The sequence below is a fragment of the Astatotilapia calliptera genome, chromosome 1 (assembly GCF_964374335.1).
Source record: "Astatotilapia calliptera chromosome 1, fAstCal68.1, whole genome shotgun sequence".
In the NCBI taxonomy this organism is placed as follows: domain Eukaryota; kingdom Metazoa; phylum Chordata; class Actinopteri; order Cichliformes; family Cichlidae; genus Astatotilapia; species Astatotilapia calliptera.
In genome coordinates, this window is record NC_137422.1 from 35,548,508 (window position 1) to 35,557,943 (window position 9,436).

Consider the following 9,436-nt stretch of genomic DNA (forward strand, 5'->3'; position numbering starts at 1 on the left):
GTTATATAACTCAAAAAAGTTATCCATTATTTCAAAGGGTACGAGTCTATAGTGTGTATTAGACATGTCCATATGGGGGATGGGTAGAGAGAAAAAACTTGTAAATGTTAATGTTACAGTACGATTTTCTCATGAAAGTGGCCTCTTGACATAATTATTGGTTTGAATAAACATTGTTTAAACATGGCTTTTTGAGAAACGTGAAAGTAGCTGGTTTCACGAGTAAACACATTAGAGTTGTACACGCACTTGCAGTGTAAGAGAACCCAGAGGGGATAATGGTCACTTGAGTGAGACAGATTAGCTCAAGACTCACATGTTGCATCTTTGCAGTGCCAGTTGATGCATTAGTCCTCTGAGCTGAGCTATGTAATTCCATTACATAGTTAACGTACATTACATTAGCTTGGTATAGGCCTTATTTAATGTGCTATCAGGGTTACTTTAACAACAGTATGCGTTATAGTTAAAACATGACACATAAAGAGTTTAAGTTTAAAAATGTGAAAATGAAAAAAGTTTTAAAAAAGTCAGAAAACTGTAGATTTATTTTGTGTTTGCAAAGTCTTCATTGATCGTTTGTGTTTAAAGTACATTTAGAGATTTAGAGTCCCATAGGTAACTTTTCATTTACAGTGGTTTTCTAGGTATTGCCAACAAAGTCTTAATGTCAAACACACACACAATTTAAATTAATGAATTAAATCTTAATCAATAAACTATCATCAGTTTTGCATGTGACTGCATGCAAAGAGGGTTCTTGCATTTTAGATGTGTTATGCAATGGGGATTGGGGGGGTTATAATCTGTTATATAACAATAGAGAAAGTGAAATGTAACACTCTTAAATTGGAAGATTCCAGCATTTGATTTTTACCTCTGACAGAATTCTTGTTCTTTCCAACATCTGTAAGATTTTGAATATTTAAAACTTGAAATATTGCTTAAATATCGTTAACCTTTGCGCTTGGAATGTGGTTTATACCTAAAGCAAAGGGTGTAGTGGGAATCACTGGGATTGATTGTGCTGGATTTTGATCCATCTCTTTGTTGAAGGAAGGTCTTGTAGAGAAAACAAACTTAAATGTTGGGTTTTTGCAGTCAGGGAATTTAGTCTTGGGATGATTACATTTAAGAAAAAACTGCACTAAATTTTTCCTTCATCATAATGTATAAGCATTTATTACAGACACTTAAAAAGCTAGAGTCTAACCTACTTTGAGAGCTCAATAATTTGATGGAAACATATTTGAAGGGGAAATTTTCTATTTTTTTAAGTTTGATACTGACAATTATTGATTAACCTGCTGAATTTTTCCTCTTATTTTATAAACCATATACTCAAAAAATTCCTTTAAAACGGCTGATTATATTCCAAAAGTAACATCATGAAACTTCTTGTTCTGTTTAACCAAAAGTCTATAAAAAGCAAAGATATTCAGTTGATTGTAGAAGCTGGACGAAGGCAGCTGCAAGCCCCAAATATGTTAGAATTTTCAAATTAAAAAGGCCTCAAGCTATAGTTCAGTGTTTAGAAATAAACATAACTGGACATAACTATAGCAAACTTTCATGATGTAATACAAACAATATGAAGCTGTTCTAAATGTAAATATAAGCGTGAACAGTTTTACAAAACAGCTCGACACAACGAAGCGAGCTGACAAGATGATGATCATTATATTCAAGCAAAAAAAAAAAAAAGGAGAAGAGTGGCGAAAGATTCAGAAGGTCCCATACAGCAGATCTGTCAACTCCATTCAAGCAGCAGAACACAAAACAGCATTTCTATCTTACCTGTATGTTGCCCCTATTATGACATTTTGACTTTATTGTCAAGGGAAACGTTTTGAATAAATATTTCTTTTCACCCTGATTGACTGAGGAGTCGTTTCATCTTCATCAGACTGACTCACACTCTGTCATGAATGGTTTGAACTGTTTGGTACACTCTTGATTTCTCGCAGTGGAGGATATTTTTGGCACTCTGCTGTGGCAAACAGAGTGATGCACAGAGAGAGAAAAGAGAGAGAGGCTCACAGGACTCTCTCGGTAGGCAGTGTGTGAGATCTGGGGCCCTGGGGCCCTTTGGATGGCTCACGCTGAATGGGTGCCCTGGAGAGGTGACCAAGCTCATTGAGAACAGGTTACGAGGGGAAGGGAATGCTTTTGCTCTGCGTTTGGCCCCCTGACCCACTGTCCAACGTCTGCCTTGGCAGCTTTGAAACCCAACATATTTATTTGCAACGCTCTGAAGAGAGAGGGTGGAGCAGCTGTCAGAATAAAGTCATCGTCCTGCTGACAGCTTCATCTGCTGTTGAAGGGCAGCTATGACAGGCGCACAATGTCGCTGCGTCGGCCAGCCGTGGGTAAAGGCCTGTCATATGTGGACATGCTGGGAACCTCCCCTCCTTCCCCTCTCTCAAGCTCCCTTGATATGCCAGAATTATTTCTTTGGCCCAGTTAGAGACATTTTTCATCTCAGAGTATAGTACAAAGATGTCAGCTGCGTAACATGTGGGAACACTCCACGTTTATGCTTTACTGAGCCTCGGTTATCATTATGAGACATAAAGCATCAAAGAGGAATAAATCTGTAATGCCTGTCCAGATATACAATGTCATGATATTGCAGAATCATCAGTTTCACTTTTAAGTACTCTAAAGATTGATAAAGAATGTAAATTAAATCATTATACTGACCAATTTTTTATTTGTAACTTATTTATTTGGTGACATATAACATATTACACCTTGCTTTTGTCTTAGATTATATGCAGTCGATGTCTATTTTAAAAATTTGGTGGGGGGTGGGGGAGATCTAACCATACCACCATAACACTGCATGACACAATTTTATAGAAACAGATAATAACATCAAAGCTACCTTCGTATGCAGACCATCCACAGGTAATTACATTAGCAATGCTCTGGGTGATGAAAGCAGCAGCAGCAGCACCGCGACCAGCTGGCGTCATGCTAATATTCACAGGGCACCCAGCATCCTTTCCTATCAATAAGTCATTATCTAAGCCATTCCACTGATGGGCGTCCAGCAGCCCTCTCTGCAGTTCCGACAAAGAGGGTGGAGAGGGCACAAGCAGGTTTGAGTGCTGGAATGCTGCCCGTGTATGAGGAGTCATTCATGCCAAAGAAAAGCAGCAAGCAGCACCACTGCAGCCATAAGAGAGCTTGTCAGACTAAAATTAGCACTCCATTTAAAAATGGAATGTGTTGGTGTGTTCTTGCACGCTCTGGTCTGAAGAGGAAGCACGATCCAAGACAAAGGTATAATTTCTAACAGGGATGGGGGACAGGTCCCTCTCATTTTCAAAAGCCTACTTTTGTGCCTTTGCCCACTTTTAAAGCTTCAGTTTTGTTTGCTCAGCCAGATCTCTCTAAACACTGCGACTATAATCAAGAGAAGCTCTGAGTTTATGAAAATGTTGACACACTCGTCTGAGTCACTTTCGGTTATTACTGACAATAAACCTTTATGAGCAGCAGCAAGTGGCTTCTTTCTTTTTCAAAATGAGCTCTCATGCACATGAATGCTCTCTCAGCTTCTTGGTGGAGACTGTTGGCTATATGCACAAGGTAGATATGCAATGTTAAATTTATATCTGGACATGAGATGCAGTCTGCAGGTTTTTGTATATTTTTCTAAAGCGTCTTTAATACAAGGTGTCATGTGAATTTAAGTTTCTGGCAGATTTGCAGTTTTGGACTTTGTGAGTGCATAATTTTGGACCAGATCCAACAGGAACCTGTACAAATTCAATAAAAGGAGAAAATAAAGTACAAGCAATCTGGGGAGGGCCTGAACACATCTAAAGAGAAGACACACACAGACTGGAAGCATTGTGATGCACATCAGTTAAGATTTTAGTTAATTGTTCTTTCCCACCATGGCATCTTGAACAGCATTGAAGTAACCGGACCTAAAATAATTAGTTTAAAATTAGTATATTAAATTTATAAAATTTGCATTAAAAAAATAAGAAAAATGTAATAATTTTTTAAAATAACCTTCTGAACTAACACAAGGTAATATGAAAGAAGTATGCTCTGGTCTATCCTGATCAACTCGAGTATCGGACATACTGGCAAAATGACCCCAGACCTGCTGCAATTAACGGAGATGCTACTCCACATGGGGCAATTAGTTTTCCCAAGGGGCCACATGAAAAACTAGGACTGTTGTAGAGGGCCACATTAATACATTTATAGAGATAAAAATTAAGTGAGTTTAGCTAATTGGTAATGCCCCTCACAGCAATCCCAGGTTCACATGTGCCTAACTGAGCTGGATGAAATGGACTTTACATGATCTGCTAGAGAAAAGTTGGTCTTGGGATTACTGGTCCATTCCAAATGTACACTAAGGAGGTTCTTGCCTAATAAATCAGCAGGCAAACCCAACAGTTGACCAGCTTTGTTCACTCAAGTTACTGAGTTATTGTTTATTAGGCATTTGTCAATTTTCACAATTCACTTTATTCAAATCTGAAAACAAAGCCTGATATAGATGGATGAGCACAGCACGCGACCCACAGAGGTCCTGGTTTAAATTGATTGTGCTGTGTGCTGTGGGTCTTCCCCTGGTCTCTCTGAGCTTTCCTGTATTCTCAACTGTCCTGTTATAGCAAGGGCTAAAAAAGGCCCCAAAATATTTTGAAAAATCTGACAATATTATCTTCTAACTGAATGTTTTTAATAATGTCCCAGCTGACCGTCCAATTAGATGAACCACAAATATGAATTTTATTGAATATAGTTATGCTACAAAGTATCTCTCTTGTTACAAATTTACCAAGGAAGAACTAAGTGCATGATTCCAGAGGTCAAAGCAGTGTGTGGACCTTAGATAACTGTGGTTATCTACATGGTGCACTGCCTCCAAAAACAGCCAAGACAGGAAGAAAAAAACACTGAGGAATGTTTCTGAGCTCCACATGCTGCCACAAACTAGCTGAACAAAAGATGGACTTTGTTGCGGCACTAATTGCCCCCCATACACCCACAACATCAGCACTAAATCACTCAGCACTGTCTCCACCATCAGCTCAAATTACCATCCACCTCTAATTGATATGAACAATAACAGAAGAAAGCTTGTTAATGGTGAACATAATTGTCCTAGACAAAAAGGCCAAACACCACAAATCACACTTTACAGCAGGAGCGAGCAGAAGGCGACGTCTGGGCTGCAGCCAGTGAGCTGGGAGAGATATTTCACTATAGATATCCATCTACCACCTGAATCACATTTCATTACTGGGTCACCCACTGAGCAGAACCCTGGACGCCAGAAGCTCCACTTAAACCTAATACACAACATGGCATTGTAAGTAGATTTAACGTTTATGAGTGGATATGACATAGGTAACAACTTGACTGTTCGTGTGCATATTGAAAGGGCAACAGTGTGTGTATAACTAAGCGTATAAGTATGCTCTGTAAAATGTATTTGCAGAATATATTTAATTCATAGATAAGTAAGAAATCCATGTTCATTATTTTTAAGGATCGCCTAAGGACTTTCCATTAGTGCGCGTACTTTTGCTTTTATTTCATTTGGCACAACAGTAAATAAGTGCAGTCTGTTGGAGATGTTAAATGAGGTAGACAAGGCTTAAATCCTTCACTGTGCTGATAACTGGCACACTACCCTTTCTCTTTCTAACACACTGCTGAGAGGAGGCGGGTTAACCATCAGCTATGATGTGTAACTGAAGATCCAACCCCCCGGCTTTACTCCTCACACCCTCCCAACCCCCCCGTCACTGCCGCCACCACTACACCCACCTCCCCCATATCCCAGCCCTCCTCTCCCCTCCCTTCCTAGCTTCCCCTGCTGCTGTTGTTGGGGTGGTCTCTGCTTCTACTGTCACCAAGCTGCTGGTCTTTCAGCTGTCCCGATCGCTTCCCTCCCGGCTTTTTTTTTTTGCCGCTCTCTTGCGCGTCACAAGATTACTGAAGCAGTGCTGACATCTCTATCAACCTGACCTAATACTCTGCCCTTTTCCCTCTCCTCCTCCTCCTCCTCCTCCTCCTCCAGCACTCCAGAATCCATCACACACTGGCTTGAGCCAAACATAAAAAAATGAACAATGAGCAGAAAATTAAAAAAGAAAATATATTGCAGAAAACCAGACATTGTATAAACATTTTACTTCCTCCAGCCTTTAAAAGTAATTTAGATAAAACTGCTCTATCACATCTCTGAAAGGCATTTCCAGGAGGTAGGTAGTGGTTTGACTGGCTAAGGTATTATCTACTGTGTAGCCATGATTTTTAAAATTAAATACGTTCATTCTCACTAATCCATCCTTTTTTTTTTCTTTTCTTTTTTTTGTTTCGGCTGTATAGCAAAGCAGCTTTTTGTTCCACTACACTGATTTGAGAACTATGCGATGACACAAATGTATCAGAATTAATCAATAGTATGTACTGGGTGCTTCTGATTTGGAGATTTTAAGATTGCCAAGTGATACTTGATCTTTCTGTGATTACTGGAGTAAAATATTGTATTACTTCTCACTTCTGCAGAGAGGCATTTTCCCCTTGTTTAACACAGGAATCATTAATTCAACAAGATGCAGCGCAGGTCCAAATACAGATATGCTACAGTTCTATGGCTTGAAATTATACCCTACTTTCATAACCTGTGTAAAATACGTGAAAGAAATGAAGGAGAGATACAGTATAAAGAAAGACAATGTTCCTGTGTTTTTAATGCCAAGGATAAAAACACTGATATATCCTGGGCATTGCTTGTAACCACAGACATTACCGAGGGTAATGAGTAAAGCACTCTGCTTATACAGGGAGTGCAGAATTATTAGGCAAATGAGTATTTTGTCCACTTCATCCTCTTCATGCATGTTGTCTTACTCCAAGCTGTATAGGCTCGAAAGCCTACTACCAATTAAGCATATTAGGTGATGTGCATCTCTGTAATGAGAAGGGGTGTGGTCTAATGACATCAACACCCTATATCAGGTGTGCATAATTATTAGGCAACGTCCTTTCCTTTGGCAAAATGGGTCAAAAGAAGGACTTGACAGGCTCAGAAAAGTCAAAAATAGTGAGATATCTTGCAGAGGGATGCAGCAGTCTCAAAATTGCAAAGCTTCTGAAGCGTGATCATCGAACAATCAAGCGTTTCATTCAAAATAGTCAACAGGGTCTCAAGAAGCGTGTGGAAAAACCAAGGCGCAAAATAACTGCCCATGAACTGAGAAAAGTCAAGCGTGCAGCTGCCAGGATGCCACTTGCCACCAGTTTGGCCATATTTCAGAGCTGCAACATCACTGGAGTGCCCAAAAGCACAAGGTGTGCAATACTCAGAGACATGGCCAAGGTAAGAAAGGCTGAAAGACGACCACCACTGAACAAGACACACAAGCTGAAACGTCAAGACTGGGCCAAGAAATATCTCAAGACTGGTTTTTCTAAGGTTTTATGGACTGATGAAATGAGAGTGAGTCTTGATGGGCCAGATGGATGGGCCCGTGGCTGGATTGGTAAAGGGCAGAGAGCTCCAGTCCGACTCAGACGCCAGCAAGGTGGAGGTGGAGTACTGGTTTGGGCTGGTATCATCAAAGATGAGCTTGTGGGGCCTTTTCGGGTTGAGGATGGAGTCAAGCTCAACTCCCAGTCCTACTGCCAGTTTCTGGAAGACACCTTCTTCAAGCAGTGGTACAGGAAGAAGTCTGCATCCTTCAAGAAAAACATGATTTTCATGCAGGACAATGCTCCATCACACGCGTCCAAGTACTCCACAGCGTGGCTGGCAAGAAAGGGTATAAAAGAAGAAAAACTAATGACATGGCCTCCTTGTTCACCTGATCTGAACCCCATTGAGAACCTGTGGTCCATCATCAAATGTGAGATTTACAAGGAGGGAAAACAGTACACCTCTCTGAACAGTGTCTGGGAGGCTGTGGTTGCTGCTGCACGCAATGTTGATGGTGAACAGATCAAAACACTGACAGAATCCATGGATGGCAGGCTTTTGAGTGTCCTTGCAAAGAAAGGTGGCTATATTGGTCGCTGATTTGTTTTTGTTTTGTTTTTGAATGTCAGAAATGTATATTTGTGAATGTGGAGATGTTATATTGGTTTCACTGGTAAAAATAAATAATTGAAACGAATATATTTGTTTTTTGTTAAGTTGCCTAATAATTATGCACAGTAATAGTCACCTGCACACACAGATATCCCCCTAAAATAGCTAAAACTAAAAACTACTTCCGAAAACATTCAGCTTTGATATTAATGAGTTTTTTGGGTTCATTGAGAACATGGTTGTTGTTCAATAATAAAATTATTCCTCAAAAATACAACTTGCCTAATAATTCTGCACTCCCTGTACATACTGACATCGACTGGAAAAGTTTGAATGTGCCCGGGGTTGTTTTGGCTACAAATTTGCCCTTCAGATTTAATATAAGTCCCTTTCACCTCACCGCCGCTGAGTGTTAATGATAAGCAGTCTGAAAATCAAACCAAGGACAACTATGTCCACACCTTTGTTAGGATTAGGCAGGACCACTGTGAAAGTTTACTGCCTGTAAAACAAAATCAATATGAAATGTGGACAAGTGTATGAATTGTATTATGTGCAAGTACGTTTAATTGAAATAAAGGTACTCATGTCTCTATTACGCCACTACATCAGCTAACAGAGCGAGGACAGTCATTATAGTGTATCTACAACGTATTCAACTAGTGCCAAAAACAACATCACAAGATCAGTGCAGATACAGGGTGCTATGCATAGTCTTTCATGGCTGAAGTCTAGTATTGTCCTGCATCTTCTTTCTTAGCATGTCTGACACAATTATCACCTGTCTGTATCTCTCTGCTATGGATAAAAAAGGAGTGCCTGTAATTTTAATGTTCTGCTGAATGAAGAGATTCCAATTCTGTTCTCTTTTCACAAGTTATATTGAATTTAATCCACTGAATGCCGTCTTTGCTTGCTGGCTTCATTCATCCAATCACCCCCCCAGTGTTAGCTTTTGAGATTTGAGAGGGGAATGATTTTCATCTGCAAACAAACTGCAGTTCTCGATAGAATTCCTCTGTCGGTCAAAACTGAGTGTTGTTATTAAGCAACTTAAAATGACACAGTCTGCAGAGGGGCCTGCCAGTGGAAAGATGCTGTCCATTAGCTGTCAACAATGACCACTGGGTCTACCCTCCCATGGGACTGGCAAGCAAGGCATCGTCTCATCCTGAGTCTGGCTGAGAGATCACACAGGCTCCATTGTCTCAAGCAGCCTGGGGTCTTATTGTAGCAGCGCCTCTGGGAAAGGACGAGCCTTCACGTACGTGGTCTGTTAAAGAATGGGCTTTCTCCAGGCTAAGGCCATGAAAACTGTAAGGGATGAATTTAGGGGAACACAGAGAGGCTACGGAGTAGATT